General features: G+C 46.2%; 1 long non-coding RNA gene across 1 annotated transcript; it reads left to right on the forward strand.

Annotated features, from left to right (window-relative positions):
- Window positions 1–442: 442 nt before the first annotated feature.
- LOC143979776 (uncharacterized) lies at window positions 443–24,730 on the forward strand. Its single transcript, XR_013274083.1, has 3 exons — window positions 443–545; window positions 22,669–22,743; window positions 24,099–24,730. It is a non-coding gene; the product is annotated as an uncharacterized LOC143979776 (long non-coding RNA).
- Window positions 24,731–25,413: the final 683 nt, after the last annotated feature.

Consider the following 25,413-nt stretch of genomic DNA (forward strand, 5'->3'; position numbering starts at 1 on the left):
AAGTCCTGCCCTGTAATAGGTCATATGCAATTCTCCCTCTTAGGAATGGTTAGCGTTCCCCATTAACTTTGTTATAATATCTTGCTTGAGTTTGTTAGAATTACCCTTAACATATTGTTTTAATGTAACTTATTTTAAATACGCAAGCATGATTGCAGAAATTGATGTAGCAAGTATTTGGAAACTTATATTCACAAGATGTCCCTGGTGTTGATAGGAAAAGAGGAAGTAACTTTAACTGTAACTTTAACATTATTTTATCTTAATATTGCTTAATTTGGCATGTATTTATTGTTATCTACTGTTTTAATACCAGCCTGTAATTACGCAGTAAGTATACGTATTGGTAATGCATTGGTGATTTGTTTGTGACGTATTGACATATTACTGGACAAGAGTATATGATCCCCTCCCTTTATATCGTATATATAAGTTGTAGTTAACATGTAGCTACCACTGGCACAGACAGATAAGATAAACAGACTGTTTCCCCAATCTTTCTTTCGTGGTGGTAGAAGTTTTGGGCATTATCTGCCAAGGTCACGGTAAGCAACATTTCTTTTCTTTTATCTTGCAATGTATCTTTGATGGTAATGTAGGAGTTAAAAAAAAAAAAAAAGGAGAGGAAAACTTTGCCATGGGGGCAGAGAGAGATTTTTTTGCTTTGATAGCAAACAATGAGTTAAGAAATAAAACTGAAGGTATTCCCGTGCTCACTAAAACTAAACAGTATACAGGTATTTGGTTGCAGCAAACATTGCTGCATTTGATGGGCACAGTGGCTGCACTTGATGGGCACAGTGGCTGCATTTGATGGGCACAGTGGCTGCATTTAAGGGGAAAGTGGTTGCATTTTCTGGTCACAGTGGCTACATTTTATGGTCACAGTGGCTGCAATTGATGTGTTTTTTTTATTTTTCAGTTTGTTTGCACCCCCCCCCCCCCCCTCAAGAATTGTAAGCACCAGCCGCCACTGATCTCTTGTATCATTTCTGCAGTCTCTGACCATCTCCCGTTTCACATCTGCAGTCTCCGATCATCTCTTGTATCATGTCTGCAGTCTCTGGCCATCTCTTGTATCATGTCTGCAGTCTCTGACCACCTCTTGTACCATGTCTGTAATCTCCAATTATTTCTTGTATCATGTCTGCGACTCTCTCACTCTGTGGAAGGTGCTCCAGAGCCCCCTCCACATTAGAATTTCCATTTTAAATGCAAGTTGTAACTCTGATGTAAAGGGGAATGTAGTGGGATTTGATATAAAGGTAATCTTTGGTCACCCTCTCCCTTAAATTAGAGTTGCCCTTTACACCAAAGTCTGCAGGTCCCCCCTAAGATCCGTAGCATTCCCCTTTATATCAGAGTTCCCTTGCACTGTAAGGGGGAATCCTGCAGACTCTGATATATGGGGGAACCCTGTGCTGGCTGGGTTATATTAACCTGACCTTTATGTAAATGGATAAATATGTGTGTAATATATATATTTGATTAAAGAAGACTTGGTTAGAGAAAATTTCATAAGACGGTGAATTCATAGAATTTAAAACTCTTAATATATGCAATTTATACAGTTAATTTTTATCGCTTGAATTATTTTTCCCATTATGGATGTGAATAGTGCCTCATGTCTCAGATTTGCCTAAGGCCTCACAAAGCCTATAGCCGTCTCTGTGTGTCCGTGTTGATTCCAAATTGCCTGTAGCCCAATATATTTATCCTATACAATTATCATATGTATTCCTCTCAAGATGGATATTGTGGGTCAGTGCAGAGGGGAGGAGAAACAAAGGAGACTCCAATAGTGAAGTAAGTTTGGATACTGAATTTATTAAACAGCAGAGTGTTTCTGCGGTTCTCACATTGTACTCCCCTTTAACCACTTGAAGACTGCCCACCGCATACCGGTATATACTACGGCAGGGTGGCTCTATTGCGCAAAACAATGTACCTGTGTGTCATTTAGTGCATTAAATACTGTGTGCACATGCCCGCTGCACAGATGGGGAGCCATTCAGCGAGTTGGGTGATCCCGATGTCTGCCAGCCACCAGCTCCACAGAGAGGCAGAATGGGGATTTTCCTATGTAAACAAAGCAGATCCCTTATCTGACAGGAAAGTACACAGAGATCAGAGGGTCCGATTTGTCAGCCACAATGTTGCAGTCCCGCTAAAAATCGATGTTCGCCGGTGATTGCCACCATTACTAGTAAAAACAACTTAAAAAAAATTAAAATGCCATAAATCTATTCCTTAGTTTGTAGACACTATACCTTTTTTGCGCAAACCAATCAATATTCGCTTATTGTGATTTTTTTTTTCTTTGCCTCCACTGCTGTTCTAAGGCACCCCAGTATTATGTGCAGTCCTAAATCTTGGAAATTTATGAGAGCATAGTAGAAGCACATGCATTCTAATGGATGAATAGAGGGCAGGGGAGTCTGGAAGTAGCCTACCTCTCTTTAAAAAAGCACAGGGGCACACTGGACACCCAGCACATAGCACAATAGCAGCAAATGTGCCCAGTGTGTCCCCTCACCAATATTACATCAGTAACAAACAACTGGCCACTGTCCCCACCTATAACTGGCCTTCACAGCAAGGAGTACATGGAAGGGTAACACGTGCAAAAAAAAACCCAACATACTGTTGCAACATATGGTCTACAAAGGACTGCTCTTGATTTCAAAAGGAATATGGTGCAGAATGCAGATGCTCAACACTTCACTGAGAGAGACTTCTACGTGGATGATGGACTCAAATTCTTACCCACAGATGAAGAAGCCATAGACCTGCTCCAAAGGACACAAGGCAATCTTATGGAGTCTGAGGCCAACCTCAGACTCCATAAGATTGCCTCAAACAGTGCTGCTGTGATGAAAGGATTTAAAGATTTGCGTCCTGTTCACAGAAGTCTGGGCTTACGATGGAACTTAAAAAGACACCTTTGGCTTTCAAGTCAGCTCTGCAGACAAGCAATTTACCAAACGTGGTGTTCTTTCAGTGGTATACAGTCTATACGATAGGATTTGTGGCTCCCATTACCATATAAGGTAAATCCCTATTAACCTCCCTGGTGGTAATCCCGAGTGTGGCTCGGGGTGAATTTTCATTACCAAAAGCGTTAACCCCCGAACCACATTCGGGATTGCATCGCAGTATCCTGGGAAAGTTACTTACCATCTCCTTACGCTGTGTCCGCGGGCCCAGCCCTGACACATCCCTTTTGCCCTTAATGCTTTGCTCAGTGCCCTGCATGCAGTTTTATAATATATATATATATATATATATATATATACTGTTCTTTCTGCCTGGAAACTCGGGAATGTCCATGACAACCAAAAAGCATCCCTTTATGTCAAAAGTAGTTTTAGACCAGCTAGAAAACAGCGATAGTAAATTAGAATCACTTTCAGAATTGAACGATAGTGATTAGTGGGGAAATTTGTCGTCAAACACTGAAAGTAACGGCAGCGACAATTCTGCAACTGAGCAAATTTCAGTGTTTTTGATTTGATTACATTATTAAATACATTATTAATATTTGTTATAATTATTTATTATATTATAATTTATGATTTTGTGTTTTAAACTTTATCATACCTGGGATGTCTACTAGACTGTCTACTCACTTAAGTGAGTTATTCCCAGGAATTACAGGCCTACAATATAAAAAGCGCCATGCAAAACATTGTACCACTTTGTACCACTTTGAGATGCAAAAATCTGACATACCGTATATACTCGAGTATAGGCCGACCCGAATATAAGCCGAGGCCCCCAATTTACCCCCAAAAAAACTGGCAAACTTATTGACTCGTGTATAAGCCGAGGGTGAGACATGCCTGTCCATCCCTGTGTGTGTGTCCGTCCATCCCTGTGTGTCCGTCCATCCCTGTGTGTCCGTCCATCCCTGTGTGTCCGTCCATCCCTGTGTGTCCGTCCATCCATCCCTGTGTGTGTGTGTGTCCATCCATCCATCCATCCCTGTGTGTGTGTGTCTCCATCCATCCATCCATCCATCCCTGTGTGTGTGTGTCTCCATCCATCCATCCCTGTGTGTGTGTGTCTCCATCCATCCATCCATCCCTGTGTGTGTGTGTATCCATCCATCCCTGTGTGTGTGTGTGTCTCCATCCATCCATCCGTGCGTGCGTGTGTGTGTGTGTGTGTGTGTGTGTGTGTGTGTGTGTGTGTGTGTGTGTGTGTCCAGCCTACCTGTGTCCCGAGCCTTTGTCCCGAGCCTCCGTCCCGTGCCTTGCCTCCTTGCCTCCGTCCCGTGCCGTGCCTTGCCTCCGTCCCGTGTCGTGCCTTGCCTTGCCTCCGTCCCGTCCCGTCCCGTGCCGTGCCTTGCCTTGCCTCCGTCCCGTCCCGTCCCGTGCCGTGCCTTGCCTTGCCTCCGTCCCGTGCCCTCTTCGTCGGCGCCTCGGCGGCCATTGTAAAATTCAAAAGCCGCGCCTCCGCCTTCGCCTGTGATAGGCGGAACACTGAATTTCCCAGCAGCCTGTGTTCCGCCTATCACGGACATCGTATCATCCTCGTCCGTAGTACGAGGATGATACGATGTCCGTGATAGGCGGAACACAGGCTGCTGGGAAATTCAGTGTTCCGCCTATCACAGGCGAAGGCGGAGCCGGAGGCGCGGCTTTTGAATTATAGAATGGCCGCTGTCTGTCTGCTCGACACGCTGATCGAGCGGGCAGACAGCGATGACTCGAGTATAAGCCGAGGGGGGCACTTTCAGCCTCAAAAAAGAGGCTGAAAATCTCGGCTTATACTCGAGTATATACGGTAATCATACCGCCTGGTTAAGACAGCTATATATATTAAAGATTGGGATGCTCCACTACCAACAGACAAACATTCAAAACTGGGAGTCCTGAAAACAATCTCTACATGCCATGGAATTGACATACCACGCTGTTAACCTCCCTGGCGGTACGATTATTTCGGATTTTAGGTGCTAAAAGCGGTACCATTATTTTGCATGAAAATTTGGCGTTTTATATTGTAGTCCTGTAATTCTTAGGAATAACTCTCTTAAATCTGTCCAAACCAGAGTCTAGCAGACATCCCGGGTATAATAAAGTTTGAAAAATTAAATCATAAATTATAATATAATAAATAATTATAAATAATTGTACCAAATAATAATATAACAATAATAAAAATTATTCAATAATGTAATCAAATCAAAAACACTGAAATGTGCTCAGTTGCAGAATTGTCACTGTCATTACTTTTCAATATTTGATGACGGATCTCCGCACAAATCACTATCGCTCAATTCTGCGAGTGATTACAATTTATTATCGCTGTTTTCTAGCTGGTCTAAAATCATTTTTGATGTAAAGGGACAGTTTTGGTTGCTATGGACAATCTCCAGTTTCCAGGCATAAAGAACAGTTTTTATAATATAAAACTGCATGCAGGACACTGGGCAGACCACTAGGGACAAAGGGGATGTGAAATATTTATGTAGCGGGGTCTCTTTAAGAACTATAAAACTACTGTTCCCAGAACCCCGCTGGTTCCCAGGATGCTTTGAGTTATGCCCCAGAGACTTATGGGGGAGGAAATATAAGGAGGGGGAGAGGCCTAGTTCGCTCTCTTTGGACACCCCCCTCTCTCCTAGCAAGAGGAGGTCTGTGCTGAACTGCTGAAAGCACAAGGCCTGAAGCCTGGGCCTTGTGCTCTTTTCCAAAGAGCTCTCTGCCAGCTTAGTTGCACCTGAGAGACATTTTCTCATCTTTGCTGCAGTACACTAGAAGGATTGAAGACTGGGAGGTCGGTGGATTCCTGTTCCTAGACGAAAAGGCAGAGAAACCGGACTTGGACTTGTCCGAGTGGTGAGAGCTGTTTAAAGACAGATGCTTTATCTTTATTATTCGTTTGGATTACAAAGTTGTTCTTCAAGTGCACCACCGAAAGATTGCTAGCGAATATTGTTTTACTGGACTTCCATTTAGATCAGTCAGGCCTGACTGCATAGGTAGATAGTGCTGGATGTTAGTTTACCCATGCGGGGAAGTAGCTGAAAAAGGGCAGCGTTAGAGTTGCATAGCAATACTTTATTATGCTGATTACTCTGTTCATTTTGATTACTGGTTACTGCAGGGACCTGCTTATGTGTTGCAATCCAAATGTTTGATTCATGTTATTCCTTTTATAAAACACACCAAGTAAAGTCAGTTATATACTTTCAAAGATTGTCTATGAGCTTGAGTTATCCACCCACGCACACACACATACTTAGAGTATAAGTGATTTAATGTGTATTGCTAGTTACTAACTGTGCCAAAGTGGGTAGAGCAGATTGCCGGGGGGTTGGCGGAGCTGTGCTCAGGACCCAAACCAAACTTGCGGCCCTCTTAAGTGAGGGTATCGATATATGTGGGGGCTCGTAAATCCGGGATTTCTGAGACAGCGGTGAACACTTCAGAGGTACCGGCATGGACCCACAGGGAGTCAGAGCGTGGTGTGAAGCGGCTAAGGCCGACCCAAGTCAGTCAGTGGTCATTAGCCAGGGGAGGAGCCATCGCCAACGGGATCACCGCAGGCTGGGGCCCATACCTCACCCGTCTCAGTCTCAGATCAGCACCGGCCACCCTTAGCGCAGAACTGTGTGCTGTCCTGGGGGAGATTGTGGCCCAGTGCAAGAAGGATCCCACAGATTACCCGATGTCGGGGTACAGAAAACTCCGGATGTTTTCAGGGAGGAAACCTGTACCTTCGGATGAAGAGGGATTTGAAGAGTGGTTAGATAGCGCAACTCAGGCACTAGAGGAATGGGAAGTTCCAGAGCGCAGAAAGAAGCAGAGGATTGTGGAAAGTCTAAAGGGGCCTGCTCTAGAGGCCGTACGCAACCTGAAGATGAGCAGGACAGACTGTAATGCGCAGGAGTACCTAGATGTAGTACAGACTGTGTTTGGTGGGACAGAGAAAATCTCTGAGCTTGCTTATCAGTTAGAGCATTGCTACCAGAAGAAAGGTGAAAAACTATCAGACTACATGGGATGTTTAGATAAAATCCTGCATAGGATGATCCTAAAGAAGGGGATCAGCCCAGGGGAAGTAGATGAAGCCCGTGCCCAACAGGTACTGAGGGGAGCTCAACCCATGGATCCTATTGCATGGACACTACGTGCCCGACAGGATGGGAAGAGTCTGGAGTACACTGACCTCATCCGAATGATCAGAGAGGAAGAGGCCCTACTGAAAGAGAAAAGGGAAGAAGATCTCACCGAGCCCGTCAACCAACCGGTAGCAATAGTTACACCGGCCATGACTCCCGCTAGAGATAAGGAGCTGGACACTTTGAAGTTACAGATGTCCCAGGTGATGGAGATGTTGACTGCTATGATGGCGAAAGGTCAAGGGGGAGCCGAGAAACCAAGTCCTAGGAGGGAGTTGTTTCCAGATACACCAACACCAAGCCCCACTCGAGACCGAGAAGAGATGCTATGCTACAACTGCGGGGGCAGTGGCCACTTCGCCAGTAGATGTTCCAGTCCCAAGAAGAAGAAGATAGATAACCGCCAGCCGGCGGGAAACTTCAGAGGGCCCCGGTGAGGGAGTCAACCGGGTGCCCATGCCTTTCAGTGAACTCCAAACTGAATAGAAGGAAGAGAGAGAGAGGAAACCAGACGCCTCAGAAGGAATGTCTACAATAAAGAGACAATAACATCCCTCAGCGGGTTCGTACTCCCATTACTGTGGGGAGGGTCAATGCATACCAGGCTCGAAAAAGAGTAAAGTCAAAAACCAACTGGATGAAGACGGGTCCCCAGAAGAGGGTGGCCTCAACCCGGCCCTTCCCAGAAGAATTGGTCGGCCCGTCCCCCACTGTCTCCATCCAGGTGGAAGGAGTCTACACGAAGGCCCTCCTGGACACTGGAGCTCAAGTGACTTTGTTGTACAGAGACTTCTATGATAGGCACTTGAGCCATTTGCCTATACAGAAGATAGAAGAGCTGGAGATATGGGGCCTGGGAACTCAGAGTTTCCCCTACGATGGTTACCTGCCCATAAAGCTGACCTTCGATCCATCTGTGGCGGGGAAAACAGAGGTGTTTGACACCCTGGCAGTTGTGTGTCCTAGACCGCCCGGGGCCAGCAAGATGTCCCTCATCATAGGGACCAATACGGATCTGGTGCGAAGACTTCTGACCCCTCTAGTGGAGACGAGTAACCATCAAGATCCCAATATCCATCCCATGCTTAAGACAGCCTACCAACGGTTGGTCCTAGAGCAGAAGACCCCAGGAGAGGGGATAGGGAAGGTGTGGAGACTTGGGAGAGAGGAAGTGGTGCTGCAGCCCGGAGAGGTAGCCTGACTCAGGGCCACGGTGAAGCTTACCTGGGAGCAGCCTGGCCCCTTTGTCATGCTGGAATCCGATCCAAGGGAGGATCACTCCGGCCTGGAAGTGATACCGGAAGTGATTTCAATCAAGGCCCTGAAGAAGGCTCGAGGAAGAGTCCCAGTGAGTGTGAGAAACCCTACGGAGAGACCCATAGAGATCCCTGCCAGAATGCTGTTGGGGCAGGTGAGTCCTGCGGCCCCAGTCAGCTGGTCAGAAGTAAAAGAAACGGGTGCAGGAGGAGATGTTTGGGAAAAACTTTCCATGGAGAACCCGGACCTACCTGGAGCCTGGAAGGAGAGAGCCAAGGCCCAGCTGACTAGATGGGAGAGGATTTTCTCAAAGGATGAGTTTGATGTGGGATGTGCCAGGAGTGCCACCCACCGAATCCGCCTCCAAGAAGACAAACCCTTCAGGGAAAGGGTTAGGCGGGTCCCTCTAGCTGACCTGGAGGATCTGAGGGAGCAGCTTGCGGAGTTGAAGAAGACTGGTGTGATTCGGGAGTCTAGAAGTCCCTATGCCTCCCCCATAGTGGTGGTCAGAAAGAAGAATGGGTCGTTGAGGCTTTGTATCGACTACAGGACTCTCAACAGGAGGACCATCCCTGACCAGTATACCACACCGAGAATAGAGGATGCCCTACAGAGTTTGGCTGGTGCCAAGTGGTTCAGTGTAATGGACCTCAAGAGTGGGTACTACCAAATCCCCATGCACCAGGAAGACCGAGAGAAGACAGCTTTCATAACCCCAGTGGGATTCTTTGAATTCAACAGAATGCCTCAGGGCCTGTCTGGAGCCCCTGCTACCTTTCAACGCCTCATGGAGAAGACCGTTGGAGACATGAACCTCATAGAAGTCCTTGTGTACTTGAACGATGTCATTGTCTTCGGGAAGACTTTGGAAGAACATGAGGCCAGGTTGGAGAAGGTGTTGAGAAGACTCAGCGAAGAGGGACTCAAGCTTTCTCCCGAGAAGTGCCGGTTTTACCAATCCTCTGTGAACTATCTGGGACACATAGTGTCTGAAAAGGGAGTGGCTACAGACCCTGAGAAGTTGGAGGCAGTTACCTCTTGGCCAAGACCGACAACAGTCACAGAGCTCAGATCTTTCCTGGGGTTCTGCTCCTATTATAGAAGATTTGTGAATGGGTTTGCCCGGATTGCCAAGCCACTGAACGAATTGCTCAAGACTGAAGGAGAAGAGGATGGCTTGGGACCTAGGAGGGCCGGTGAGTCGGTTCAAGATCAGTGGAACCCAAGGTGTGAAGAGGCTTTCCGAACCTTGAAGAGGAGCCTTACCACGGCCCCAGTCCTGGCCTATGCCGACCCCCCCAGACCATATGAGCTACATGTCGATGCCAGTCATGAGGGCCTAGGCGGAGTGCTCTATCAAGAGTATGAAGGGCAGCTGCGACCAGTGGCCTATGTGAGCCGGAGCCTGACTCCCTTGGAGAAGAACTACCCCACTCATAAATTGGAGTTCTTGGCCCTCAAATGGGCAGTAGTAGACAAACTGAAGGACTATCTCTATGGGGCGGAGTTTACCGTAAAGACAGATAACAATCCTCTGACCTACCTCTTCACTACTGCAAAGTTAGATGCAACCGGACACAGATGGTTGGCTGCATTATCCGGATTCAACTTCAGTCTAAAATACAGACCAGGGGCTGGAAATAGGGATGCAGATGCCCTGTCCCGAAGATCTCATGTCATGGTCGATGACTGGGAAGACTGGACTCAGGTAGCACCGGAAGGAGTGCGAGCACTCTGTCAGGGTGCTGAGTTTCAAGCAAGAGGGGGCTCCAGAGCAGAGGAGATAGGAGTCACCGCAGTGGGAGTCCCTCAACCCTACTGTGGGGTAATTCAACTAGCAGAGGAACTCCTGCCAAAGCTGTCCAGAAAGGAGCTGAGCTATGACCAATTGGAAGACCCCATGGGGAGATTGGTCCTTGAAGCTTTGGAGAACGAGAATCCAGAGGGACTTCGACATCACCCTTCCAAGGAGGCTCGCCTGCTAAGGAAAGAGTTGGATAAGCTACAAGTACATCAGGGAGTGGTCTACCGAAGGGGCCCCTCTGATAACTCAGAAGATAAGTGGCAGTTGTTTCTCCCAGAGAAGCACCGAGAGACGGTACTAATTGCCTTACATGACCAGCATGGCCATCTAGGGGCGGAGAGAACTTTCCAGCTTGTCAGAAGCCGGTTCTATTGGCCCTGTATGAGGGCAGAAGTGGAGGAATATTGCCGTTCTTGTGCACGATGCATCCAGAGGAAGACTCTACCCCATCAAGCTGCCCCAATGGGCCACCTACAGAGTCAGGGTCCAATGGATCTGGTGTGCATTGACTTTCTCTGCCTCGAATAGGGATGAGCTTCGTGTTCGAGTCGAACGTACGTTCGACTCGAACATTGGCTGTTCGGCCGTTCGGCGAATTCCGAACGTTTGGGCCGTTCGCGTCAAAATTCGAGTGACGCGCGCGCGGACCACAATGCACTGCGGTGGCGCAGTGCATTGCTGCCCCATGATTGGCCAAGCATGCACTGTGACCCCGCATGCTTGGCCAATCGCAGCGCCGGCAGCGGGGAGAGCCATGATTGGCCACAGGCATCGTGCATGTGGCCAATCATAGCTCAGGCTGTGTAGTGCACGCCCCACACTATATAAGGCCGCCTTTGAGGCGGCCTCGTGTAGTGTGTTACTTAGCATCTGAAGCAGTGGGTGTTCTGTGTACCTTCAACACAGTACACACCAATCGTTTTGGGCTGATTTCCTATCTTGCTGCTGTGTAGTGGTTGTTGTCTGTGCCCTGACTGCAGTATACACCACTATATTCACCTCACCTATATAGCTAGTGATCTAGCTTTAACCACTTAACAACTGCCCATTGCCGATTAACGGCTTCAGGGGGGTTGTTTAACTCTGAGAGGCCGTTAATTAACGGCCTCCCAGAATTCTGACGGAGTGATCACTTGGAAACAAACCGGCGTCATGTTATGACGCCTGTTCCTCCCTCCCCTCTCTGTACCGATCGGTACAGCGGAGGGGAAAGAGATCGGTGTCAGCAGCGATGTGGGCTGCATCTGCAGTGCCCACATCGCTGCTCACCGAATTTAACCCCTCAATTCCCTGCCAATACTCTGCAATACCAGTGCATACTCTGCAGTACCCTGCCATTACTCTGCAGTACCCCGCCATTACTCTGCAGTACCCTGCCATTACTCTGCAGTGCAGTACCCTGCCATTACTCTGCAGTACCCCCCATTACTCTGCAGTAACCCCCATTACTCTGCAGTAACCCCCAATACTCTGCAGTACCCGCCATTACTCTGCAGTACCCCCAATACTCTGCAGTACCCTGCCATTACTCTGTAGTACCCCCCAATACTCTGCAGTACCCTGCCATTACTCTGCAGTGCAGTACCCTGCCATTACTCTGCAGTGCAGTACCCTGCCATTACTCTGCAGTACCCCCCATTACTCTGCAGTAACCCCCATTACTCTGCAGTACCCCCCAATACTCTGCAGTACCCCCCAATACTCTGCAGTACCCGCCATTACTCTGCAGTACCCCCAATACTCTGCAGTACCCTGCCATTACTCTGTAGTACCCCCCAATACTCTGCAGTACCCGCCATTACTCTGCAGTACCCCCAATACTCTGCAGTACCCTGCTATTACTCTGCAGTACCCCGCCATTACTCTGCAGTGCAGTACCCTGCCATTACTCTGCAGTGCAGTACCCTGCCATTACTCTGCAGTACCCCCCATTACTCTGCAGTAACCCCCATTACTCTGCAGTACCCGCCATTACTCTGCAGTACCCGCCATTACTCTGCAGTACCCCCAATACTCTGCAGTACCCTGCCATTACTCTGTAGTACCCCCCAATACTCTGCAGTACCCTGCTATTACTCTTTAGTACCCCGCCAATACCCCGCCAATACTCTGTAATACCCTGCCATAAATTGCCATACCCAGCCATACTCAGAGATACCCAGCCATACTCGGTGATACCCTGAAATACCCAGCCATAGACGCCCCCCACCCCTCACCGCCCTCCGGTGCTTCTACCAACTCGCCAGTACGATCAAAGCCTGAATCTTTTTTTTATTTTTTATTTCAGGCTTCCCAGCCTAGAGGTGAGATGTGGGGTCATATTGACCCCCCAGATTTCACTGTAAAGAGGACCTGTCACCCCATATTCCTATTACAAGGGATGTTTACATTTCTTGTAATAGGAATAAAAGTGATCAAAAATATATTTTTGGGGAAAAAAATGTCAAACTAAAATAAATAAAGTAAAATGAACAATAAAAAAATAAAATAAAAATTAAAGCGCCCATGTCCCCATGTGCTCGCATGTGCCACACATGTGAGGTATCGCCGAGAATGTTAGAGCGAGAGCAATAATTCTAGTCCTAGACCTCCTCTGCAACTCAAAACATGTAACCAGTAAAAAAAAAATTAAAGCGTCGCCTATGGGGATTTTTTAAGTAGCGACGTTTGGCGCCATTCCACGGGCATGTGCAATTTTGAAGAGTGACATGTTTGATATCTATTTACTCAGCATAACTTCATCTTTCACTTTATGCAAACATTGGGCTAACAAGTGGTTAATAATAGAGCTTGCAGTCAGTAGTGTTAGGAGATAGTGCGTGCTGTCTGCGTGCTCTGTACCCAGTACATACCGCTATAATATAGGGCAGGCCCCTACTTTCAAACATCCAACTTACAAACATCTCCTACTTGCAAACGCAAGGAGACAGCAGCAAGTGAGATGAAAAAAGATGGACGACAAAACAAATTATACAGGGGTGATAACCCTTCCCTATGTTTTCCAAAAAGCTTAAAGATAGTTTTTTTGACTGGAGCTACACTTTAAAAATGTACCGGTTGAAAATGACAAACAGATTCAACTTAACACAACAAACCTACACAGTCCCTGTCTTGTTTGCACCGCCTGTATACTGCTGTTCTGAGTATATAGGGCCTGGGGGCCACATGCATTTCCTTTTTTTAATATGGGTACGGGGTTCTCCTTAATATGCGTACAAGATCCAAATAGGCTGGTAATGGGCAGGGAGGGCTACCCATGCCATGTTTCTCAATGATTTTCAACCATATTGCAGGAACCAGATATAACATTAAAACCGCAAGCAGTTTTAAATGGTGTTATTTCCGTTTAATGTCATTTTGTGCAGGGACTGTTCTAAACACGGGAAACACATGGCACTTCACAGGCATACTACAGACACCCCCCAGGCACCATATTTAAAGGAATATTTCACTTTTTTTTTTTCACTTTAATCGTCATTAAAATCAGTGCTCCCGCCAAAACGGCAGTTTTTAAAACTTTTTTTTGCAGTGACCCATGTCCCCTGAGGAAGGAGGCAGGTTCCCAAACCCTTTTTAGGACACTATCTTGCATATTAGCCGTTAAAATTAGCACTTTCCAATTCGAACGTTCGAGTCCCATAGACTTCAATGGGGTTCTAACGTTCGTACCGAACGCGGGGGTCGTTCGCAAGTTCTGGTGCGAACCGAACCGGGGGGTGTTCGGCTCATCCCTAGCCTCGAACCCGATTTGAGTGGATTGGGAAATGTTCTGGTGGTAACCGATCATTTCACCCGTTATGCCCAGGCTTTCCCCACCAAAGACCAAAAGGCCTCCACTGTGGCCAAGGTGCTCATGGAAAAATACTTTGTCCACTATGGATTACCACAGAGAATCCACTCAGACCAAGGAAGGGACTTTGAGAGTCGTCTGATCCGGAACCTACTGGACTCATTGGGAGTAGAGAAGACCAGGACTACACCTTATCATCCACAAGGAGATGCCCAACCTGAGAGGTTTAATCGGACCTTACTAAACATGCTTGGAACTCTAGAGACAGAGAAGAAGCAACACTGGAGCCAACACATATCAGCTCTGGTGCACGCTTACAACTGCACCACAAGTGATGTGACGGGTTACTCCCCCTACCGGCTCATGTTTGGGAGAGAAGCAAGATTGCCGGTGGATCTGGCCTTTGGCATTTCCCTAGACCATGCCTCTGCTACCTCCCACAAGGGATATGTGGACCGACTTAGACACAATTTGAAAGTGGCCCATGAACGAGCTCAGGCGGCCTCGGACCAAAGGGGAGCCCGCAACAAGAGGAACTTCGATCTGAAGGTTCGAGTGCAAGACCTGCAGCCTGGGGACCGTGTACTGCTACGCAATCTGGGGATCCCTGGGAAGCACAAGCTTGCTGATAGATGGAGATCGGAGCCCTATGTCATTTGCAGAAAGCTACCTGGATTGCCTGTGTATAAGCTAAAACCAGAGGGGAAAGTGGGGCCCTTGAAGACTTGGCACAGGAATCATTTGCTCCCGCTTACTGAAGCAGTCAGAATACCTCCAGTGAGAAGTCCACCTGAATCTGTTTCCATTCTGGATACCCCGGGACCTAGCACTCGGTCTCAGACCTCCCGGGTTAGAGATGGACAAGATACCCAACGAGGTGAAGGTGGAAGAGGAGAGCTTGAGTGGCTGTGGCCTTCATCAACTCCAGGAAATTCTGCCATAGATCTCCCACCTACTGAGGATACACAGGATGGGACACTGAACCCAGAAGCTACAGAGTTCATTCCATCTAGTGGTGTGCCTGAAGGCTGGGAAGATATCCCTAGCATTTACTCAGAAGAGGGAGGAACCGATGTTCCAGAACCAGTGATGCTGTCAGAATGTGTTCCTGAAGTAGAGCCTGTGGCACTAGAGCCTGAAGTCCCAAGAGAACAGAGAGCTCGCCGAGTTGTGAGACCCCCCAAGAAGCTAACCTACTCTCAAATGGGGGAGAGCTCTGAGGACTCTGTTGTGACTGCTAGAAGAAGTGCTGAACGCTCTAATCCTTCCACTGACCATTTGGTGGAGGGCAACCCCAGCTCACTCTCTGGCACAGTTAGGCAGGCCACTCATGTCAGTGTGACCTGTGGGACAGGGAATCCCACCTCTGAGTTCTGGTGGAAATTTCCTGTACCAACATCATACTCAGCACTTTCAAAATTGGTACAGGATATGTGTTAAAAGTTTATCTTTGGGGACCAAGAGTTTAAGTGGGGGGAGTGTGTAGCGGGGTCTCTTTAAGAACTATAAAACTACTGTTCCCAGAACCCCGCTGGTTCCCAGGATGCTTTGAGTTATGCCCCAGAGACTTATGGGGGGGGAAATATAAGGAGGGGGAGAGGCCTAGTTCGCTCTCTTTGGACACCCCCCTCTCTCCTAGCAAGAGGAGGTCTGTGCTGAACTGCTGAAAGCACAAGGCCTGAAGCCTGGGCCTTGTGCTCTTTTCCAAAGAGCTCTCTGCCAGCTTAGTTGCACCTGAGAGACATTTTCTCATCTTTGCTGCAGTACACCAGAAGGATTGAAGACTGGGAGGTCGGTGGATTCCTGTTCCTAGACGAAAAGGCAGAGAAACCGGACTTGGACTTGTCCGAGTGGTGAGAGCTGTTTAAAGACAGATGCTTTATCTTTATTATTCGTTTGGATTACAAAATTGTTCTTCAAGTGCACCACCGAAAGATTGCTAGCGAATATTGTTTTACTGGACTTCCATTTAGATCAGTCAGGCCTGACTGCATAGGTAGATAGTGCTGGATGTTAGTTTACCCATGCGGGGAAGTAGCTGAAAAAGGGCAGCATTAGAGTTGCATAGCAATACTTTATTATGCTGATTACTCTGTTCATTTTGATTACTGGTTACTGCAGGGACCTGCTTATGTGTTGCAATCCAAATGTTTGATTCATGTTATTCCTTTTATAAAACACACCAAGGAAAGTCAGTTATATACTTTCAAAGATTGTCTATGAGCTTGAGTTATCCACCCACGCACACACACATACTTAGAGTATAAGTGATTTAATGTGTATTGCTAGTTACTAACTGTGCCAAAGTGGGTAGAGCAGATTGCCGGGGGGGTTGGCGGAGCTGTGCTCAGGACCCAAACCAAACTTGCGGCCCTCTTAAGTGAGGGTATCGCTATATTTACATACAGCAATGTAGTCTGTAAGATTACATTATACTGTATGTATAGTGTGTGTTTCACTTTTTGAATTTGGCGCCGATCTCCGTCCCCGTGCGTCGCAACGCTCGCAGGGCATGGAGATCGGCTCTGTGATAGATCGAGCAAGACACGGCTCGCTCGTACAGCGGGGAGACAACGCTGGATCCGAGGGAGAAGGTAAGTAAACCTCCTCCTGGATCCAGCGATGCGGTCCCGAGTCTGGCTCGGGGTTACCGCTTTTGGTATAAAAATTCCACCCCGAGCCAGACTCGGGAAGACCGTCAGGGGGGTTAAACTTCAGCTTCCCTTGCTGCAAGTCAGAGAAAAGAGATTCTCTCAATCAAAACCATGTAGGGTTGGTGCGTGGCTAGCCGGCGGAACGAATGCACGCTCAGTGAAAGAGCTCCTCTCTGCCGCGGGAAATCAGGGGTGATTTCAGCGCTCACATGCCTGGTTTCTAGGCGAAAAACACACTAGGAGGTGTGGGAATACTCAAGGATGCCACAGAGAAAAGGGAAAGGAGGATGCAAACCAGGTAAACTGCCGGAATATCTCTTATCACAGCGGCGCAGCGCTAGGCAAGATGGTGGCGGCACATGAGGAGGCAGTGAGTACAGCACACGTGGCCAGCCATGCAAAGCTGCATAACAGCCTCCTGATCGCTCACACCACCATATGGGGAAAAATACCAGCACCCCACCAACTTCAGAATCTGCCAGCCCTGCTAAGAGTAAACCATGACTGGAGAGTGATGAGAGAGAATAAGAGGAGGTAAGCCTGGATTCCTCACTAGAGGATACCAGGGAACTACAAGATTCCTTGTCTGACTTTCCCACTGCCAATGCCCCAATAATGCATACTACCTTGAAAGACATGTTGGTGTCCCTTAGGTATACATTACATGCTGACATCCAAGCTCTTACTAGACATTTTATATCTGAGATGTCCACAGTAAACAAAAGAGTATCACATGTAGAATATGGGAGAAAATGGGAGAATTTGCTGCCACTTAATGATCTAGTGGATGCCCATAATGAAATCTTGCAAATGAAACTCAAGCTGGCGAATTTAGAGGACAGATCTAGGAAGAACAATGTTAAAATACGGGGTATACCTGAAGCAGTAAAGCCTCCAGACCTGAAAAATATTTTTCTGCAGATTATTAAAGCAGTCCTTCCTGACGCACCTCAGGAGGATCTTGTAGTGGACCGGATCCACAGGCTCCCTAAGCCTAAATATGTTGCAGCACATCTCCCTAGAGATACAATTGTTCGAATCCACTTTTACCACATTAAAGATCAATTCATGGCAACAACCAGACGCAGAGATTCACTACTTCAGGATCTACAAGAACTTTCATTCTTCGCGGACCTGTCAGCCTTCACCATGCAGCAGCATAGGCAGTTGTCTACCATCACAAAACTTTTAAACAACCACCACATCACCTACCGTTGGATCTACCCAGCAAGATTACAGATCATGAAAGAGGACACCACCCATCTGATTTCTACTCTAAAGGAAGGCCTGCGACTCCTGTGGGACTGGCCAATTATCGCTCCTGAACATATGGATGACTCAGACAAAGGATGACTACACATACTCCGATTTGTTCATGCCGTGGACGCGAGCAAGTTCTGTTTCTAGAGTTTACACCCTATTTGCCCCTGAAGCCCCAGGGAATATGGGAATATATAGCCGTTCTAATTAATTTCTTTTGAAATTTGAAGCCAAAAGATTATTTACCCCCATAATAAGAGCGGTAATCACTACCGCACAGATTCAAGAGTGAATCGCCTGAGTGTAATGCGTTTTGTCACGGTTGATATATTTTTTGTTCTCTTTTCTCTATACTTATCTGTACGAGCTATTACCTACCACCCCAGAAGGTCACTAGTGCATACAGTGCCTTGCGAAAGTATTTGGCCCCCTTGAACTTTTCAACCTTTTGCCACATTTCAGGCTTCAAACATAAATATATAAAAATTTTATTTTTTGTGAAGAATCACCAACAAGTGGGACACAATTGTGAAGTGGAACGAAATCTATTGGATTTTTGAAACTTTTTTAACTAATAAAAAAATGAAAAGTGGGGCGTGCAAAATTATTCGGCGAATCAGCGCAGCGAATCCATCCTTCTGTCTCCGTGGAGGAGACACTGCAGGGATTCCGGCGGCCTGACGTTTCTTATATACGGAGGGCGGGGCCACCCGTCACCTGACCCCGCCCCCCTCTGACGCAAGGGGAAACCCAGGGTTCCCTGTGACGTATGGGTGACCCCGCACCCCTCTGATGTAACACAGACAGGTTTCCGTTACATCAGAGGGGGCGGGGTCACCCATACGTCACGGGGAACCCCGGGTTTCCCCTTGCATCAGAGGGGGGCGGGGTCAGGTGACGGGTGGCCCCGCCCTTTGTATATAAGAAACGTCAGGCCGCCGGAATCCCTGCAGTGTCTCCTCCATGGAGACAGAAGAAGGATGCTGCGCTGATTCAGATGAGCCAACGCTGGACCCCGGAGAGATGATCGTCCGTCGCTGGATAGCAAGAGTGGATTAGCACCGCTGGAATCTTTTTTTTATTTTTTTTTATTTTTAATAAAGGAATTTTTCAAAAGTGTGTTTGTCTTATTTAACTATTTTTTACACTTTCTTTGTGAAATGGTAGGGGTACTTTTGTACCCCCTTACCATTTCAAACAGGTGGGGGCCGGGATCTGGGGGTCCTCTTGTTAAAGGGGGCTTCCAGATTCTGATAAGCCCCCCGCCCGCAGACCCCCCACAACCACCGGCCTGGGTTGTGGGGATGAGGCCCTTGTCCTCATCAACATGGGGACAAGGTGCTTTGAGGGGTCACAGACCCCCAAAGCATTCTCCCAATGTTGAGGGCATGTGGCCTGGTACGGTTCAGGAGGGAGGGGGGGCACTCTCTCGTCCCCCCCTCTTTTCCTGCGGCCTGCCAGGTTGCGTGCTCGGATAAAGGGTCTGGTATGGATTTTTAGGGGGACCCCCACGTCAATTTTTATTATTTTTTTTGAAGCGGAGTTCCCCTTAATATCCATACCAGACCTGAAGGGTCTGGTTATGGATATTTAGGGGGAACCCCACGTCAAATTTTTTCTTAAATTTGAAGCAGGGTTCCCCTTAATATCCATACCAGACCTGAAGGGCCTGGTAATTGAATTTGGGGGACCGCCATGCTTTTTTTTTATTTATTTATTTTTTTATCAATGACTTTCAATGAGTGTTCTCTGTATTACGGAGCCGACAATTCATAATAGCTGCGAGTGATTTTAAAGGACTTTTTTTCCTGCATAATTGACACTTTGTGCAGGGACAGTTTTAAGCACCAGAAACATGCGCCCCTTCACAGGCATACTATAGACAACCCCCCCCCTACGAAATTTAAAGGAATATTACACTTTTATTGTTTCACTTTAATCATTATTAAAATCACTGCTCCCGAAAAAAACGTCAGTTTTTCAAACTTTTTTTTGCATTGATCCATGTCCCCTGGGGCAGGACCCGGGTCCCCAAACACTTTTTAGGACAGTAACTTGCAAATTAGTCTTTACAATTAGCACTTTAGATTTTGAACGTTGGAGTCCCATAGACTTTAATAGGGTTCTAAAGTATGCTATATAGTAGCTCAGTCGAATCTTCTTTATACATTCGACAGACACCATAAGCCTTCAAAGACAGATTCGATCGTAATTCATGTGGATTTTCGGACGAATGCAATTTTTGAACGAAAAACGAAATAAATATAAAAACGAATTTCGGGAGTAACTAAATAAATCAAGTTAAACAACTTATAGTTATGAATATGCATAAGGTCTAGGTGTGTTTAATACTTCATGTACATCGGACGTTTTTACAACCTCTTCTCAATGATTTGATAGTAACCCACGTTTATAATGTCCGTTTTGACGCGTTTGCATTTTTTTTTTTCAAATAGCCAAAAATGACAAAAGCATGTAAAGGAAATGCAGCTAAATGCGAGTTTAGCCACGTTTAGCCGCGTTTAGAAGAGTTTGGCGCTTGAAATGCCTGTAAACTCAGCTTCTGGATACTTTTTTCTGCGTTCCTACAAAATGCCTCTAAACTTGACTGCCTAGAAACAACTCTAAATTACTCTGTGTACATGGACAGATATGATAACATAAAGGAGAGTGCAGGGGTAGCTGAAAAAAACTCCCAACTGCTCCAAAACCTCTGTTTACCAGTAGCAGTGTACATGAGGCCTTAGGCTGTAATCTAGGTGTGACCATATAGTTAGTCCAATCAGCATGTATGTCTTCTTAGTAGCAAGCGAACAGTTAAATGGCTGTATACATCATGTGACTGATAGAAATGAAACTGGACACGGACACTGCCATGAGAGTTCTGGATCAAAATAGTTGGATAAGACCGTCTATTTTTGAGCCATCCTTTGATTTCCTCAGCAAGACAGGCTCAGTTTTTGTCTCTCAGGCAATGGAACAAAACACCTAAGGAAAGTAAGAAACAAGAGTATTATAAATTCTTAAAGTGACAGTCTCTCTCTCGCTTTCATATATATAACTATAAATCTCTATCTATCTATCTATCTATCTAATCTATATATCAACATTATCAGACCCCTATAATTCTACTCATCCTTTAAGGGGACGTGGCAGGGGGTGTGAAATATGACTACATACTTTTGCTGATATGTGTCCCTCGCTCCCATCTCAAAAAGTTGGGAGTTGTGCATTAGAGCAATTTAGGCAGCAGCCAGTTATCCTGCCAATAGGTCTACGGAGTGCGACAGGAGGAAACTCACAAAAGCACAGAGAAAGGGAACATGCAAACTCTATGTAGATGATGTAAATGCCTTGCCATGTTTCTGTTTTGCATCACAAATGTGGGAGTGATAATATGGAAGTGTCAGTTCTTAGACTACAGAAAGAGGTCAAGCATTAACCTGTGCAGTTCCATGCTTGAACACAAACAGAAATTGCTGACAAAGGAATGTGGAGATTTAGTCTGGGTTCACACTGCAGCGGTTTATGAGATCGGATGCGATTCGCACCGCACTGCAGTACAAATCACATCCGATCTCTGTGTGATGCAAGTTCAGCCATACAGATAGTATGGCTGAATCCGCATCGCGTCCGGCCCAAACTCGCACAGGACTCTTTTTTGGTCCGCAGCAGAATCGGATCTCATGGGTGTTCACACCATGCAATCTGATTCCTGTCAGAGTTTGCAGATCGCACTGCGATATGCAAACTGATCTGGGGGTGTCATTAACGTTTCACTGACACTCCCAGCAGTTCGCATAGGGCAGTGTGAACTGCCGCCGGGAGGCATGCGATGCAGGAACCCGCAGTGGATTTGCAGCGTTCCCGCATCGCTGTAGTGTGAACCCAGCCTTACTCTATTATATGATATGTGTACAGGGACAACAAATGACACTATGAAACTGCTGAACAATGCACTTCGTATGCAGTTGAAAAATACAAGAGGCAGGTAGGAAGATTTATAATGCCTTTTTAGATAACTCCACAGCTCCTCAGATTGGAGTTAATGATAAATCTTATTTTATTAGATATCATTATTTTATCTATATTTGAATTATTTATTTAAAGAGGAAGTAAACCCTGATGAGTTTACTTCCTCTTTGATTCCCTGCAAAGGTAAAGCATAATGGACTACTATGCATCGCATAGTAGTCCATTATGTGTCACTTACCTGACACAGGAGCCAGCGAAGTCACCGTTGTCCCCTGTAGTCCGGAGCATCCATCTTCCCGGTGGGTCTTGCTGCTCCGCTGCTGTCATTTGGTGAAGCCGCGATGACGTCACTCCCGCGCATGCGCATGGGAGCCGGCACATCACCGTTGACAGCAGCGCGCTCAGTGCGCCTGCGCGCCGCTGTCTACGGCGCATGCGCCGTAGACAGTGGTGTCTGTCTTTCGGCAAATATCTCCTAAACCATGTAAGTTTAGGAGATATTTCTTGGACCTACAGGTAAGCCTTAATCTAGGCTTACCTGTAGGTCAATGTGGTTTGTAAGGGTTTAAACCACTTTAAACTCCAGGCAATTTTTTTAATAAAAAATGTAAAGTCTCATGAGGTGTTTTACTTTTTTTTTAAGTGGTGTTAAACCCTAAAACAATAATGTTTTAAATTGAAGCTTACCAATTTTATGATGTGGTGGCTGCATTTGTTTTATTTTTTCTTCTTTTTCCTTTATTTTCTCCTAGAAAATCTGTCAGTAAGTTTATTGTTTTTCCACTTCCTTTAACAGACCAAGCTGTTCGGATAAAGGAGCAGTTAGAGGGTTGAGACAAGCCATTTACCACTGAGAGGGGTGCCTATAACGGTAAGTTTTTAATCATCTATGTTAAACCTTTATCCAAAAAAGGAAAAAAACTGCAACTGTTATAAAGTGTTAGCCAACTATATCTAAATCTTCTAGTCTAGATGCAGCCCAAGGGTGTCTGCTTTACTATTTCATCCAGAGTGCAGACACCCTTGGACAGGAAGTGTGTTACTGGCAGGATCACCAGGTAAAATAAATAAGAATAAGCATAAAAAATTAAAACAAATGCAGCCATCGCATCTAAGGACTGGTAAGCTGCAATATATAAACTTTTTGTTTTTCGGTTTAATACGACTTTCATATTTACTTTCATTGAGGCTGGATGGTGTAGCTCCTATAGTTGCAGCACAGGAGCTGCAACTATAAGAGCTGCGTCTCTTATACACAGAAGTTGCACTGTTGTTTGTCCACCCCTTCCTCTCCCCTTGCCCTTTCACAGAATTCTTTGTATTGGCCTCAGTGAGCCTGAAATATAGCAAGAGCTTGTAAAGGCCCCTATGTAATAGCATAGTGCAGGTGGCAGGCCCTCCTTATGTAGGGTTGCCACCTGTCCAGGATTCACCCAGACAGTCCCGGCTCCCCAAGTAACTGAGATAGTCACACACACACACACACATCTGTTGCTATCTGGGAGCTGTGGCTGGCTGTCTGGGGGCAGGTTCGGCATCACTGGAGGGGGCACCGTTCCCAGCAAAATACCCCATTACTACTCTCCCAAAGATGTCCCAGGTCTTTTATAATCCTATAGTGCAGGGATATGCAATTAGTGGACCTCCAGCTGTTGCAGAACTACAAGTCCCATGAGGCATAGCAAGACTGATAGCCACAAGCATGAAACCCAGAGGCAGAGGCATGATAGGACTTGTAGTTTTGCAACAGCTGGAGGTCCGCTAATTGCATATCCCTGCTATAGTGTATACTATGGAAAAAAAAATGTGCCCTGTGCCGCTAAAGTGTTCGGGTTTGGCTTGAAGAAAAGGTGGCAACCTTATCCTTGTGGCAATATCAGAGTTCTATTAGACTCCATACTCCCCTCTGCACTGAGGCCAAGCAAATCGAGTACAGGCAGAACTCAATCTGCTCCTCTCCTGGGTCTAGCTGAAAAGGATCTGTCACCCAAGAGAGCTCTGATTCACTGTACTGTATGGAGAAGAGATCAGGCATCTGATTTCTCCTCTGTAGTACCCAATAGTCATCCTGGAGGTAAAGCCCACAGTTGGCTGATAAAATGTAAATCAAACTCATGGCTACGCTTCATCTCACTGACTCCAAGGGGGGCACCAACAAAGGGGGCGCTCTTCATCTCTGTTTCTCTCTGTTTATTAATTTACTTGTATTTATTTATTTTTTTGCAGAACATCCTTGGCAAGATGTTTTCAGTAACAACAATTGTGTTTATCTGTGGAATTCTCTTTGGCCTTTCCCATTGCAAACCAAAAGTAGACAGGGAATGGGAAAAGTTTAAAGAAAAGCATATCACCTCTCAAAGTGTCGCTGATTTCAACTGCAACAGAACCATGAACGACCCTTTATATACACCAGATGGGCAGTGCAAGCCAGTCAATACCTTCATCCATTCGACCACTGGACCAGTCAGGGATATCTGCAGAGGAAACACTGGTAGAGTAAATAAAAGCAGTAGCCAAACATTTAGGTTAACTATTTGCAGAAAGACCGTCAGGTGCGAATATTCTCAAAGCAATACAACCAATTTCATATGTATCACCTGCAGAGATAACTTTCCTGTTCACTTTGTTAGAACAGGAAAGTGCACATAATGAAAAGATTTTTTTTCCTTCTGCTTTACTGCATCCTATGCTTTTACAATTGTATAACAGTCATTTTGCCTACTAATGCCGCCTCCTAAATCCTATATCTAATCTCATAAAGTCAGGGGATTCAGTTGGACTGCCATTTTCCCTTATGTACCGAATGTGTCTCATTACATGACAATCTGTACAATAAAGTAGCTTTACTGTTTCATTCACATTGGTTTTTTTTCGTGTTTTTTTTTCAGTTTTGTAATCTGCGTTTTAAACCCCAAGCACAGACAAAAAATATATATTCTTTATTCATTGAAGAGCTCTTAACCACTTCAGCGCCGGAAGAATTTACCCCCTTCCTGACCAGAGAACTTTTTGCGATTCTGCACTGCGTCGCTTTAACTGACAATTGCGCGGTCGTGCGACATGGCTCCCAAAAAATATTGACGTCCTTTCTTTCCCCACAAATAGAACTAGTTTTATGGCATTTTTATTAATATTTTTTTTAAATGGCGGCGATCAGCGATTTTTATTGTGACTGCGACATTATGGACACAATGGACATTTTTGATACATTTTTGGGACCATTGTCATTTATACAGCAATCAGTGCTATATAAATGCTCTGATTCCTGTGTAAATTACACTGGCAGGGAAAGGGGTTAACCACTAGGTGGCAGTGCAGGGGTTAAGTGTGTCCTAGGAGCATGTTGCTAACTGTGGGGGGTGTAGCTGTGTTTTACAGATCACTGATCTCTGCTCCAATCACAGGGAGCAGAGATCAGTGTCACTGTTGCTAGGCAGAACAGAGATGCTTGTTTACTTTAGCATCTCCCCGTTCTTGCTCTCCATAAGGCGATCTCGGGTATCTCTGCAGCGATCGAGTCCGTGGGACCCGCGACCGGAGT

Source organism: Lithobates pipiens, unplaced genomic scaffold, assembly GCF_037356315.1.
Source record: "Lithobates pipiens isolate NorthernLeopardFrog02 unplaced genomic scaffold, aLitPip1_a1.2 Scaffold_1, whole genome shotgun sequence".
Taxonomy (NCBI): Eukaryota; Metazoa; Chordata; class Amphibia; order Anura; family Ranidae; genus Lithobates; species Lithobates pipiens.